Below are 15,210 nucleotides of genomic sequence, written 5' to 3' on the forward strand. Positions count from 1 at the left end.
TATATGCTTTTGTTAATTTGTTTATATGGGTAAGAGATTACAACTTAAAACATCTTTAAATTTGTGAAAGAAAAACTTTATTAGACCATATGCTTTTGTTATTAAACTAAAATTTTAAACTTAAAACAAAATAAAACAAAGCATACTTGCATCAAAGTATGAATATGACTTCCACAATTCATCCTAAACTCTGGTTAAAGATGGCTCTGGCTTTCAAGTTTTTTTTTTTTTGTTTTTTTTTTGTTTTTTGTCTTTTTGGGTTGTAGAATCTGTCGCCTTACCGTATGTACTTCCTGGAAATATTTAATTGTAACAAGCCAAATTGACCAATTATTTTATTAAGTGAGAATTTTCCGGCCTAATTTAGGCAGCGTGACATCATTATAATATTCTAAATTAAGTTTAGATTCCAAGTCCTCCTAATTTCTTTGGGTGAAAAATTTGTTCTCAAACAGTCAAACGTTAGGAGAAAATAGTCCATAATTCTTTCCTCAAAAAGAGTTTTGAAAAATCTATTAATCTGTTAAGTATAATTCTCCGAGGCTAGGGCATGAAAAACAAGACCTAAGTTAATTCGGCGTACCAAAAAATATAGGTCCATTGATTTTAACTACTAAATTTTAATAACTTTTTAGTTTAGGTACCAAAATTAAATAGCATTTTAGATTAGGTATTACCGTATTAGTTGAAAAGTCAAACAAAATAATAAAGTAAAAGGTATTAGAATTTACAAATATTACATCACATGCCACTATAATAAAAAAATAAAAATAATATTACATCACAAATATTACATTAATTTATACTATATTGTATTTAAAAAAAAAATCAATCCAGTCACAACTTAACTGTGACTGTCTTGGTAAATTGAAAGAGACAACTTACACCACTATACTATGTATTATTTTGAGTAAAAATATTGTTTTGACCTCTATTTATACTATGTTATAGTATAATTTCTCTAAAAAAAATTCAATTAAGTCACAACTTAATTGTGACTGTCTCACAACTTAGATGTGACTGTCGTTCAGTCACAACTAAATTTGAAGTTGAGTGTCGTACAGTCACAACTAAATGTAAAATTGAGACTACAATATCAAATTTTCAAGATAATATAAAAGTCAAGGGCAATTTTGTCAAAACTTTATAAATTTTAACTAACATCCATCATATGTGGGGCAAAGGACAAAAATGTCAAATGAAAAATGCTCAAATCAAAATGACCAACATGTTTGTGATCTAATCTAAAAAACTAGATTTAAATTTAATAGTTCAATTGAAATATTATATGGTGTTCATACTATACCAAAAAATTATTAAAATTTGGTATTTAATCCTAATTTTCTAAAAAAATATTGGAATGAATAAGAATTAATTTATATATATATATATACCTATAGAGTTCCAAATATGCCCTAATAATTAAACTGTCGGTCTAAACTAAAGGGTCATAAGATTTTTCATATCAATTTTGATTGATGGCCTTGTCCAAAAATTGAGATTGATGGCCATTTTCCCTCATCACATTGTATACTGCACATCCACGCTTTGGCACTTCTAAGTTTTTATTTTTATTTTTTCTTTTTGATGAAGCACTTTTCCTAAGGTCAGGAAAGTGTGAAACATATTGAAGATTGACAATAAAAGCAACAAGAGAAAGTATAAAATTAAGACAACTATATTAATTTTTTTAAAAATAAAAAGAAAACAAACAGAAGAGAAAGCATATATCCACATGTGAGACAATGACAACATGAAATATTTCTGTACAATTTTTTTACAAGTACTTTTCGATACTTCTATATAATCTATACAGATAATAATTTGATCCTTCAGATTTTAAAAGGCCAGGGATGGTGCAAATTAGTTGCCTTCGATCTGTTGCCATATCGTTGTCCTGAGGAATATCGAACCAATGTTAAGACAACGCATGTGCGAAAATAGGACCACCCTCCTTCCTTACACATGTATCTTCTTTAGTCTTTATTTTTACTTTAATTTTGACTAAATTACACCTATAGCCCTTGTAATTTTCGCAATTTTACACTTTATTCTATATAGCTTCAATTTTGGCAATTGAAGACTTATTTACTTTAGCTCCTAATAATACCACATAAATTTAGTCAATTTTATCAAAGTAGCAGATGGAAAGATGTGGTGGCTTGCATGTGATAATCACATGCATGGGTAAAATATATTGGCTTTTCAAGATGATTGTTGGTGATGATACACATGCAAGCCACCCCATTTTTTCATTAGTTCAGTTAATAAAATTGACGAAATGTGGTTAATTTTAAGTTAAAATAAACTACAAGTCATCTATTGTTATAATTAAAACTATAAGGACTAAAGTGAAAAATGGTGAAAACTATAAGGACTGTAAGAGTAATTTGACCTATAATTTTTATAGCAAACTACTCAAATTACACTCTTACAATTAATTAATAATAGAATGGTCTCTAATTATTTAGACAATTATGAACCTTAAAAACAATTAAGTAAAAACAATAATAACAAAAACATGTTGCCACTTGAACAACTAGGAACGTCAATGACCAGGGCAAGAAAAAGAAAAGTGAATAATTAATAAGCTTAATTATTCTACACTCTTTAATGTTAAATCAATCCACCTAATATTTTAGAATGTTAAAAAGGTCTACCTAATAATAAATAAGCCTGCCTAGGTCACCACAGGCTAGTGATTTAGCTGTTTTAATTTGTAGGGTCCCTTTCTTGATCTTAGAGAGGGTTTGTCCCTTTCTTGGTCTTAGGAAGGGATCAAGGGTTTCATCATAAACTCTTGTTTTACTTTGTTTTAATTAATGTTGTGTGGTCATGCCTTTTCCTAAGCCTGTGTAGTATTCTATAGCCTTGAAGTTAAAATCATAAGAAATGTTCTGGGTATGGAGCAGATTAACAAGAAGCATGTTGTAGTTTTCCCTATTGATCGAATTAAGGATGACTACGGTTCAATTAAGGAAACTAAATTATTGATTCAAGATTCAAGGATTTCTTAGCAATCAAACATGGTGTGTAACATGTTGTAGATCGATGCAAGTTATATGTCTTAATTTTATCGTGGAAGCTCTCTTCAAGGGTGCTTAATGGTTAATCATCCGGCGGAGGAGGTCAAATTATCATTTATTTTGGTTAGAGGACGACCCTGCGTGGCTTATGGATGATATTCGATCTGTGTATCCTGTAAACGATCTTGATTCTTAATTAAATTTAGTTTTTTTCTCAAAAACAAAAAAGGTCAATAAGTCCACTCTTTAAAGAGTTGTTGCTCAGATTGACCAAAAAAAACAAAACAAAAAAAGACACTGAGTGAACATGAAGCGCTATATTAGGTTGATAGTTCTTGTTCGACAGGAACTCTGCATCGACAAACAATAACAACCATTGTTATTGTTGAAATTAGAGTGGATGTGACTCCATAAGTATAAACTTTTTGTGTTTTATGATTTTTTGACATGTTCATAGAAACAAAAGACAGACATTATATCTATAACTATCATTTTTATGCCTTTTTTTTTTATAGTCATTGTTGCACAATTAGTATAATAAGAACTATATTGTAAAACACGGAAAAAAACAAAATATGGGCTCGGGTTACATGCTGAGCACACGCTTTAATTAAAGTGAACCAGCCTTTCACCAATTTTTTGAGATGGACTAACCTATTATGGTATATATTTTTCACTATGAGATCTAAAAATAAAAATAAAAAAAGTTTATTAGAGAAACCCTAGGCAGTTTTGAGGCTATAAAAATTGACCCTAAAATCAGTGAAGGTTATCTTTTTCGGTGAGAATAGTGACCATTATTTTGCTTATTCCAAATTGTTAACCATTATTGTGGTTTACAAAGTACGGAAATTTCATAATGAAAAGTAGTAAGTAGACCTGGAAGGAGGGTTGAATAGGTCACAAATCACAATACATCAAATTTTGGTATAATAAAAATATAACCTCCTCATATAATTACGAACAACCTATTGCAATCATATATATCAATGTACAAGAGATACTAAGAAAATGAGATTACACAACATAGACGGGTTCTTATTTGTTTCTTCATTTAATTAGATGATTTGACCGGTTATTTGCGGACAATTTTTAGCGAAGTTTTTGCGATTGTAAGTAAATTTTATGCTTCCTTGGAATGAGAGATGATTTGACCAGTGCATAAGACGAGGTTGTTAGCAAAGTTTTTCCTACTATGATTAAAGTTTTCGTAAATGCATGAAATTTTCTTTTCAATGTAAGATTAGTGCAAAAGACAATCAAAATAGTTTGAGATATAAATAAAACGGTTTTTTGGCTTTATTAGATGAACCATCGTATCAACGCTACACATATCGGTGTGTTTTAATGAGGTGATTACAACTTTGACCTCCGTTTTCATAAGTTAATAATTTTGACTATTTTAGAAATCGGTATGGAACAGATGCACTAACTCCTTTAATAACGAGTACCAACTCTCATGCACGTACTTATTGAAAACCCAAAGCTTAACTGGAATTAATGTATATATGGAGGAGAATTTTTTCAATATAACCGATAAATAAAAATTTATATAATATATATTATATAGATTTTTATATATATTATTCATATGGGTGTGATTTGGATTGGAAAATCCGAATCCTGACCGATTCCTATCCGAAAATTTCCAATTTTATTCCGAATCCAAAATTGCCGAATCCGAAAATATCGAAATTCGAAAATTCCGAAAAAAATTGGATTGGAATTGGAATGTTTATGTAAATTCCGATTCCGATCCAAAAAATTCCGAAATGTTCCGAAGGCATTCCGATCCAATATTTCCAAAATTATGCCAATTTATTCCATATTATATATTTTATCATTTATCTAATATGATACATATAACATATATTTTAAAAAAGATGACTAATACTATTAATATAAACATATGTACATTATAAATATATGTGTATTATAATAACATAAATGATAAGTTGGTAACACAAACACCCACATTTTTCCGTACATGTAATTACTATTTTTTGTTATTAGGGAGGGGAATTGAAGATATGAAGCAATTCTACAGTTATTCCAACTGGAATATCCCACCAGTTGTAATTACTAATTACTAAATATTTAAGCTTATTATTTTCAAAATTTCAAACATGATATATATGTGTGAGTAACATGTATCTACTAATGACATTTATTCTAACAATGTTGGATGAGCTCCAAAGATTAATCCCCCACCTCTAAGATATGTGCTATTAAGCCTATTATACATTCATAGTGATATTTATTTCTCTTATATAATATGTATGTTATAATATATAATATATATCATTAAACATACACAATATATATCATACATAATTTATTTCTTAACATACATAATCTAGCAATGAAAAACTTGCTAAATTGCATCTTTTTTTTTTTTTTCCTTCTTTTCTAGATTTTTTTTATGGTAATGGTATGAGATGGTATGGTTCTAAATGTTATTTAAATTAATATTTTGAATTTTCTTTTTAAATTGGACATATATTTTAATATAAATATTGAAATGCATCATAATCTATTGTCTTTTAATTTTTGTTTGTTTGTTAATTTCATCATTATTCTAAAAAAAAATCCAAACATGTTCTAAAAAATATTATGAAAATGTGAAAATTCCGATTTTTTATTCGAAAATTTCAAATTTTATCCGAAAGTTCCGAAAATGTTATATTCCGAAAAATTTCGAAAATTCCGAGAAATCCGAAAATTCCGAATCGGAATGAGATGTTGAAATTCTGATTTTTTGGAATGAAAATTGGAACATAAATTTCATTCCAAAATTTTTTGGATTGGAATTGGAACACCCTATTTCCAATCCGATTCGGCCGAAACACACCCCTAATTATTCATATTGTTTATATAATAGATTTATATATTTAATAATAAATATTATTTTTAATATATTTAAAATAAATATTTATATTATTTAATATTTAAAATAAATATTAAATAGATACACTATCATGTGATGTAATCAATTTAATATGTAAGTGTATTATTAGACGGTATATTTATATTTGTATGGTATAATATTAAGAGATAATTATGGGTGTTAAAATTTATAAGAAAATCTTTTTAATTCATAATTTATAAGAAAGTTCTTTTAATGAGTTAATTACACCTACACCCTTTGAGGTTTATCGTTTTTTTACATACACTCCATGAGGTTTCAATAATTACACATACACCCCTTGAAGTTTCAAAACTGTTGCATATAACTCCCTATAATGAGACGAAAAATGATGAGAAATTATGCAAAAATGCATGCTAAGGGGTGAAATGGTCTAATAAAATTTCTCAAGGTATAAGGTCCAACCTCAATACAAATAATTTTTTTATTTATTTTTTCTCTTATAGGGGGTTATATGCAATAGTTTTGAAACCTCAGGGGGTGTATGTGTAATTTTTGAAACCTCAGGGGGTATATGTGAAAAGACGATAAATCTCAGGGGGTGTAAGTGTAATTAACTCTCTTTTAATTTATAATAAAGTCATTCCCCGATTTGAAGGGTATTTTCCTCTATTTAAAGGGTATTTTCCTTCTTAGGGTGTAAAGTGAGTTTTGTAGAAGTTGCAAAGAAAAAAAATTAAAAAGACTTAATTAAAAACTCTAAATCACTACCGGTTTTAGTTTAAGACAGACTTATAAAATAGACTAAACTCTAAATCTCCCTAATATTAATAATGACACATATACTGATTACACCACGTGACGGTGTATTGGTTATGGAAAAATTTCTCTATATAAAGAACAAAATGCACTTTTCTAGGGGAGAGAGCCGACAGGGTGGAGGACGAAAGTTTGGTGCTTGGGGAATTGTGGAGTGATTTCCAAAATTAGGAATTGTGCATATATGTGAGGTGAAAAGATAGTCGGATAGAGTCCATGCTCAACTCGAATTAGGAGTTTGGGCTCTATCCCAACTCTTTGAACCAACTTATCATTATCCTTCTCGACCCAAAAAAAAAACTTATCATTATCCTTATATCCTGAGAAAGCATTAAAGCCTCGTCTTTTAAACTTGGACAAGTTGAGTTAATTGGGATCCACCACCTATTGGGTTTGAATTCAAATTCAAATGTTAACAGTTACAAACATATGACTTATGCTAAAACAGTGTTGTTTTAACAGTTGATCGAGCATGAAAATATAATATGATCGAAGGGCAAAAGAACAAGCCGCCAATGTGGTTGTTACTACTTACTGGTCATTAGCTTATTAGAAAAATTGCTTCACTTTAATAAAACAGCATTAATTTCCTTGGGTATATTCCAAGGTTGAGAATTTGAGATTGTGTGCGCGCGCACATGGCCTGCTCTCTTTTTTTTTAAGAAGAAAATCCTGCCTTCAGTGGCCTAAAATATTATTTTTTTAAGACATCAGTTGCTTAATACTTAATAGATAAACTCTAGCTAGTAGCTCAGTCTCAATATTAATTAAGCCAAGATTCCCGGCTTGTTTTCTGAATATTTATTGAATATTTGGCATTCTCTTGGAAGTATGTAGATGTCCATCTAGGCAGAAGACAAAAGTCACAACGCAGGTGCTTTTAACACAGAAAATCTCACCATTATAAGATTAATGTAATCATATATAGTTGTTTGTAGGATTAGGGTTTAGGCTTATATATAACAATATAACATGGAGATACGATCCATTATCATCTTGTATATGCATTACAGAATGGCACTGCTTAAAAATATATATTTTTTTGGATAATATTTGGGTGACTCTCAGGTGGTATTCTAAGGTCACTACATTCCCCTAAATTTTGATTTCGACAATGTCGGTGCATGATTATAATCGTTCACTTTTTAAATAACCAATTAAAGATCATCTTTATAAAAAAAAATCAAATCAATCAGAAATCGTTTGTTTATATAACTTTTGTCAATTAAGTTATAAAAATTGATGGTTTTTAATTGAAGAGTAATTTTTTGACTAAACCGTTGATTTTTTCTATATTAATTAACAACAATTATATAATTAAACGATTTCCGATTGAGTTGATTTTTTGCAGAGATGATCTATAATAAGTTATCTAAAAAGTAAACGATTCCGATTATGCGTCGACATTATCAAAATTATGATTTTGGAAGGAGATCGAAATTATAATTTTGGAGAGAAGGGTGACCCAAGTAATGTTCTATTTTTTTTCATTGGATATAATACTTTAATAATATTCATATTTGAAATTGATTTGAAGCCAATGCATGTCATATCCTCTATAGTAAACGCTCTAGTAAATTACGATCTAGCTAGGATTGTGGTACGTACTTATCAATGTAGATGTCTATTTGAACTCTTTTTCATGTTGGAAGACTGGAATAGGTTCTTATGCTTATATTTTTTAAATTTTAATATTCTTTTTTGGGTTGAAAATCATATATTGTTTTGAGGAATTTTTTTCAATTTTAGTATCTGAATTTTGACTCATGACTAAATGTGGTATCAAATTTTAATTTGTTTCAATTTAGTACGTACACTATTATTTCGTCTCAAATTAATATAAATTCAATTTCTGTCAAAAAAAAATAGACAGAACCTAAGGGCATATTAGTCACTCCTTTCATTTCATTCACTCGCCATCTCCTTCCCCAGCCCAACCCCTCTGTTTTCAGCCATTACCCACCTCCATTCCCTCCATAACTCAACTCCTACCTACTCATGTTTGCCTTTATAGTCATGGTTTGGTTGTTTTGGAATGGAATGGTTTTTTTTTTTTTTTTGTGCTAATGCCATGGAATACTTTTCCTTGTTGGGCTTATGATTGCACTGCACAGTGTTCACTGACAACTCTATTGTTGCCTAAGGGATGCTATATAGTCTGCAATTTCTGATTAAATAGGAGACTAAGAGTGGGTAGAGGTTGGGTTATGGCGGTAGGTAGGGGACACTACTTGGGTCACCTCACGAGGGTACCTAAGATCACCCTTCTCTTCAAAATTGTAATTTCGGTGTTGTAACACAAAATCTCCAAGTAGCTTGAGTCCAGAAATCTTCGGTCCTGAAAACATAGAAAACCTTCGGAGGTAAGGGGGCACCGGTATGGTGCCGGCCAAAGGCTCTCCGACGGTCAAGTTAGAAAACAAGATCAATTATCAACTCAAAGCATTGGCTTAGAGCTTTGAAATTACTTACTTTTGAATGATCTTATGAGAGTCTATTTATAGGAGATGATGTAATCCCTATGGCCTTAGGATTGTAAGTTGATTTAAACTTGTAATCACCGGGAAGTATAATCCATATTGGATTGAACTCCTATACTTGAATCCTTGTTTGGAGAAGATTCAAGCCATTTAATTCGTATGAGAGTTGGTTTCCTAGTAAAACATGAAGTTCTTAGGTCCCTTTAGTCGTGGCTTGTATAGTAATACCTCCGTGAGCTTGCAATTGGAAGCGTCCGTGAGTTTGGATAGGAACATGGACCCATCCGCGAGCTTGAAGGAATCTATGGGTTCGGATGGTTCCATGGATTTGGGTGTGTCCATATGTTTGGAAGCATCCGGCCCTCCTAGATGCATGTGGAGATTGTTCCCCTTGCTATGTGCTCAATGGGTCCTCCCATTTTATGGTGTTCATACCCCCGGTGTTGTTGATGATGGCGCCTTGTCCATGGGACCCTTTTAGACTTCCACAAGTATGGGTCCTATTGTTTGAGTCAAGGCACCTCCTTTGTTATAGGTAATAGAACTTTATCTATTGGTCTCATTGTATTTATAAGAGCATAGGTCCCATCATCTAAGTCAAGGCATCCCCCATTTATGTAATATCTAGGGGCCCTATGCCTTTCTCTAATTTCTCCGGACCCACTCCAAATATGTGACATAGGTCCCATGTAGAATTTATCTATGGTCCCACAACGTCCATAACTTGTAGGTCTCTCAAAACATAGGTCGTGTTCTTCTAAGATCATGGGTCCTATATTTCATGCATTTTCCAATGGACCCATGAGAATGGATAGGTCCCCTCATTTCTTTATGAGAATGCATAGGTCTCATGCTAGAATAAACCATGGTCCTATGCTAGAATATTTCATGGTCCCACAATTGCCCCCAAAATATATCCCTTGGAAATCTTTTGAAAGGGATGTATTTTTTAATAGGACTCCTTTTAATCTTCCATCTTGCTACCGGTTCGTGCGCACTATGGGTCCGCTCAAGAGGAGATCATGGCTTTGAAAAAAGCTCTACTTGGCGGCCCGAGGATTTTTAAAGACTTTGACTTTAGTGCAACCAATGATGACTCTGAGGAGAAGCCTTTCGTTGACGATGAGTCCTCTTACAGTGAAAACCACTTGATGTCGATGCTACCACCCTAGAAGATGCCATCAAGAAAAACCGAAGGGTCCGAGCCAAAAGGTTCCATGGCTCCTTGATTTGCTTTATGAAGAATTTGCACTGTTTGTTTTGTTAATCGCCGTTGGGGCCATATTGTGGTGTTTTATAACCTTTTGTTGGGGCCACTACTTATCTTTTATGCTTCGAGGTACTATTGTGTTTCATGAAGTATCTTCCAAGCTCTATTTTCTTGAATGTTTGTAGTCTATTGTTTGTACGCTAGAATTGTGTGGAGTGAATACATTGAGACCACACCGGGGAGTATAAGACCTCAAGGGTTTGCCCACTTTCTTATGGGAGGTATCGGACCTATAGGTCCGCTCCCTTTCTTCTTCGCCTCGGAAGGTCCGCTCATTTGCTTATGGGAGGTAGTGGACCTATAGGTCCGCTCCCTTTCTTCTTTGTCGCGGGGGGTCCGCTCAATCTTTCATAGGAGGTATTGAACCAATGGGTCCGCTCATTTTCATTGTATACAGCGGGGGGTCCGGTCATTTGTTCACTGGCCGGAGGTATTGGACCCATATGTCCACTCCTTTTCTTGTGAGAACCCACTGACCAATCGGTCCGCCATTTCTGGTGAAGAACCATGGACCTATATATATAATTGTCCACCATTTTTGTGAAAAACTAAGGACCTATTGGTCGACCATGTCGGCATATATATGTTAAGGAAATTTTCGGGGGCTTTTCAAAAGTTTTTCCATGCATTGAACTTGCTTATATGAGGGATTGACCCGATCCCTTAAAAATGCGCATTGGGTCCTTTAAAACATTTCAAAGGTGCCTTCCTTGTTGCCCCCATTCATTCTCTGGACTCTTAGTTTCAGAAATGAATTTCATATGACTTTTCTTTGTTGAACTAAAGGTTTTTCATCATAGGACCTTGTCCTAATGACTTCGGACCGATAGTGATAACTTTTGCCCCCGAGTGGGGTACTTGAATGGGTGTGAATGTTCCATGAATGCGCTTTGCCTTTAAAACACCCTTTTGGTAGGCGATCCCTGGGTCAGTGAGGCCTATGACCAGTGGAACCAAGACTTTTTAGATGTAGTATGGACTTATATGCCATGGTACCATGAGTTTGTGTATCTGGCTAGCCTCCACTTGCCCCATGTGGGTCTTAATTTGGGAAATACCTCAGCGGGTTCTCAGGAATAGATAGAAACCCGTGAGATTAGATAGAAACCCGGATACATCCGTGAGATTAGATCGGATAGATCCATAGGCTCGGATGTATCCATGTTCTTGGAAGCATCCGACCTTCCTAAGTGATCATGAGTGTGGGGGTTGTTTCCCTTACTCTGTGTTCAATGGGTCCTCCAATTTATGGTGTTTCCTACCTCTAATGTTATAGCTGATATAATCTTGTCTATAGATCCCATTAGATTTATAGAGCATAGGTCCTATCACTTAAGGCACCCCGCCTTCATGTAATGTCTAGGGGCCTTATGTCTTCTTCTTATTTTCTCCGGACCCATTTCAAATGAGTGGCATAGGTCCATGTAAAATTTATACATGGTCCCATAATTGCCCCCAAAAATACATTCCTTGAACTTTTTATAAGAGATGTGTTTTTAACAACTCAATCTTCCATGCCAACCCCCGAAAAGGCACACTATATAGGTCCGAAATTATTTCCTCCACCTCATGTGTTCGAAAATTTCCATGGCTCCGAAATTTTTTGCTTCACTCGATCATTTCCTCATTTTCTTCTTCTTCCTTGGACTTTGAGCTCCAACTTTCCAACACCCATCCTATTTTTAATCTCTTATCCAAAACTTCCGATGATTTGGGGGTCAATAGCAATGTGTCCCCCTCCAAGGTGGTGGCTACCTTCATGGACGTTGATAGCGTCGCTCCGATGAAAGCCGGTGGTACCACCGAGATGGTTCGGACCCGAAGATCTTCATAGTTTCTTGATTTCTTGTCTTGTTTGCACATTTTGTTTTTGTGCATATTTAAAATTTTATTTTATTTTGCTTGAATTGTATAGAGTAAATACATTGAGATGATAACACCGGGAAGCATAGGACCTCAAGGGTCCGTTTATTTGTTCATGGGAGGAGGTTTCGGACCTATGAGTCCGCTCCCTTGTTTATGGGAGGAACCAAATCTATGGGTCCGCTCCCTTGTTTATGGGAGGTACCGGACCTATGGGTCCGATCCCTTGCTTATGGGAGGTACCGGACCTATGGGTCCGATCCCTTGCTTATGGGAGGTATCGGACCTATAGGTCCGCTCCCTTTCTTTTTTGGAGGTATCGGATCTATGGGTCCGCTCCTTTGTTCGTGGGAGGTAACGGACCTATGGGTCCGCTCCCTTGTTTGTGGGAGGTACCAAACCTATGGGTTTGCTCCTTTGTTCATGGGAGGTAACGGACCTATGGGTCCGCTCCCTTGTTTGTGGGAGGTACCAAACCTATGGGTTTGCTCCTTTGTTTATGGGAGGTATCGGACCTATGGGTCCGATCCCTTGCTTATGGGAGGTGCCAGACCTATGGGTCCGCTCCCTTATTTATGGGAGGTACCGGACCTATGGGTCCGATCCCTTGCTTATGGGAGGTGCCGGACCTATAGGTTCGCTCCCTTTATTTTTTTATTTTTATTTTTTTTGTGAGGAACCATGGACCTATTGGTCCACCATTTTTGGTGAGAAACCAAGGACCCATTTGTCCACCATTCTTGGTGAGAAACCACGTATGGACCTATGTCCAATAATTTGTTGTAATAACTTTTTTTTTTTTTTTTTTTTGCTGCGGGGGGGTTGTTGCCAAAGGAATGAGACCTTTAAAATATTTCCAAGGTCCCCTCCTTGTTGCCCCTATTTATTTTACAAACAACATAGCTCGAAAAATAAGTGTTGGGTAGAGTTTTTTTTTTTTTTTATTGAACTAGAGATCTTTTATCATAGGACCTTTTCCTAATGAGTTCGGACCGATAGTCATAACTTTTGCCCCCAAGTGGGGTACTTGAATGTGTGTAAATATTCCAAGAAGGCGTTTTGCCTTTAGAACACCCTTTTGGTCGGCGGTTCCTGGGTCAGTGAGGCCTATGACCCGCGGAACAAGGACCTCTTAGATGTAGTATGGACTTAGATGCCATGGTACCATAAATTTGTGTATCCAGCTAGCCTCCACTTGCCCCATGTGGGTCTACAAGCAAGCACTAGGCGAGATGAAACAACCAAATTTGTTTACAGCTAAGACCAAATGCAATATAGTTGGAGGAACTATGATACATTGAATAAATTGGTCGGAGTCTATGTAACATTTTTGTAGTATGGGACGAGGCCTCATGTTACTTGAATGTAGAGTGAAGCAACACCCTCATGTTGGTGAGGCTTCACATTACAAATTCGTGGTACGGGCCTAGAGTTTATTCCTCTAGACCTTGTGTCACGCTTAGGTGAGGACCCTTGGTTTTTGTTATCGTGATGTGCATAGATGGTTAGTACCGCTATAGGAGGTGATGATTGTACCGCCAATTTGAGGTCTTTTTTGAATTAGGACCCTTATGAGTGATGAAGTTTTTAGGGAAGGTCCCCCGTTTTCAACAAATATGGTGCGGACCATTGTTTTGCGCTTTTTGGGTAGGATCCATGCTTCGCACTTTTGAGGTGAGGACCCTTGCTCTTCGTGCTTTTGGGGTAAAGACCTCTACCTTTGCATTATTTTGGAAAAGGTCTATATTTCATGTTGTCTTGGGCAGGACCCATGATTTATATCTTAGTCGGATGTTTAAATCATTTGACATCGCACGGGTGAGAACCCATGTTTTGTTTGAATTATATGGGCGAAAACCCATGTTTCTAAACTATTTGGGTGAAGACCCGTGTAATATTTTGAAGATTGGCAGTGTTCCACCCTTTATCACTCATGATCCTGTGCATCTTTGAAATTGAGTAAGGACCCTTTCCTATGACTGTCATCACTTTGACGGTCCTTTACTTTTATGGAAGAGTGGTGGTATCACTTTTAGGACCTATCAATATTTGGTTTTGACTCCAGCATTGCTTTTCACAACGGTCCGTTTCAATTTGCAATTTGCAAATTGCTTGGATGTTTTCCTAACAAGTGTCAGCTTCAAGAAATAATTTAAAGATGATATAAGAATGAGTGGTAATAACCTTAGCATTTTCCTTTTGAATGACCAAATGACGAGTGAAAATATTATCGAAGAAGTCCTTAATGCGTAGGAGCGCGAGTGGGTGATCCCCAAGTTGAGAAGTGTCAAGATAAGTTAATGGATCCTAAGTCGGACCGTTCGAATATGGGTCCATTGGAAAAGTTCGCATCGAGATAGATCCGCATCATGATAGAGCCGCATACGGATAGGTCCGCATACCAATATGTCCTTGTTTTTCAAAGGTCCGTTAGAAGCATGTGATGAAGAGGTGGAATCAAGCCGGGACTATGAATTCTTAGGTAGAGAGCGATGTGAAAGGGGCAGTATCGTTTTTCTATCGCCACCTACGTTCAGGTTCAGACCTTTCAATGGGGGTCCCTCGTATTGCACTCCTGAAATTTCGGAGGGTACTTGGCGGATATGTGACACCAGATGGATCCGGCGATATCATTAGCTATACGCAATAGGTCCGCGACTTGGAGCGAGGTTGGTCCTTATGCTTAGAAAGTGCCCCCAGCGATGTCACGATCCCTTCCATAAAGCATATTGTATGGGTTCACCAATATGGCTTTTATCAAACAAGCTATGGGCTTAACCCAACATTTTTGGAGTTGTGGCACCGGACAGATCTGACGATATCGTTAGCTATACTCAATAGGTCCGCGACTCGAAGGTTGGTCTTTAAGCTTAGAAAGTGCCCCCA

The sequence above is a fragment of the Dryas octopetala genome, chromosome 7, assembly GCF_963921425.1.
Source record: "Dryas octopetala chromosome 7, drDryOcto1.1, whole genome shotgun sequence".
NCBI lineage: Eukaryota > Viridiplantae > Streptophyta > Magnoliopsida > Rosales > Rosaceae > Dryas > Dryas octopetala.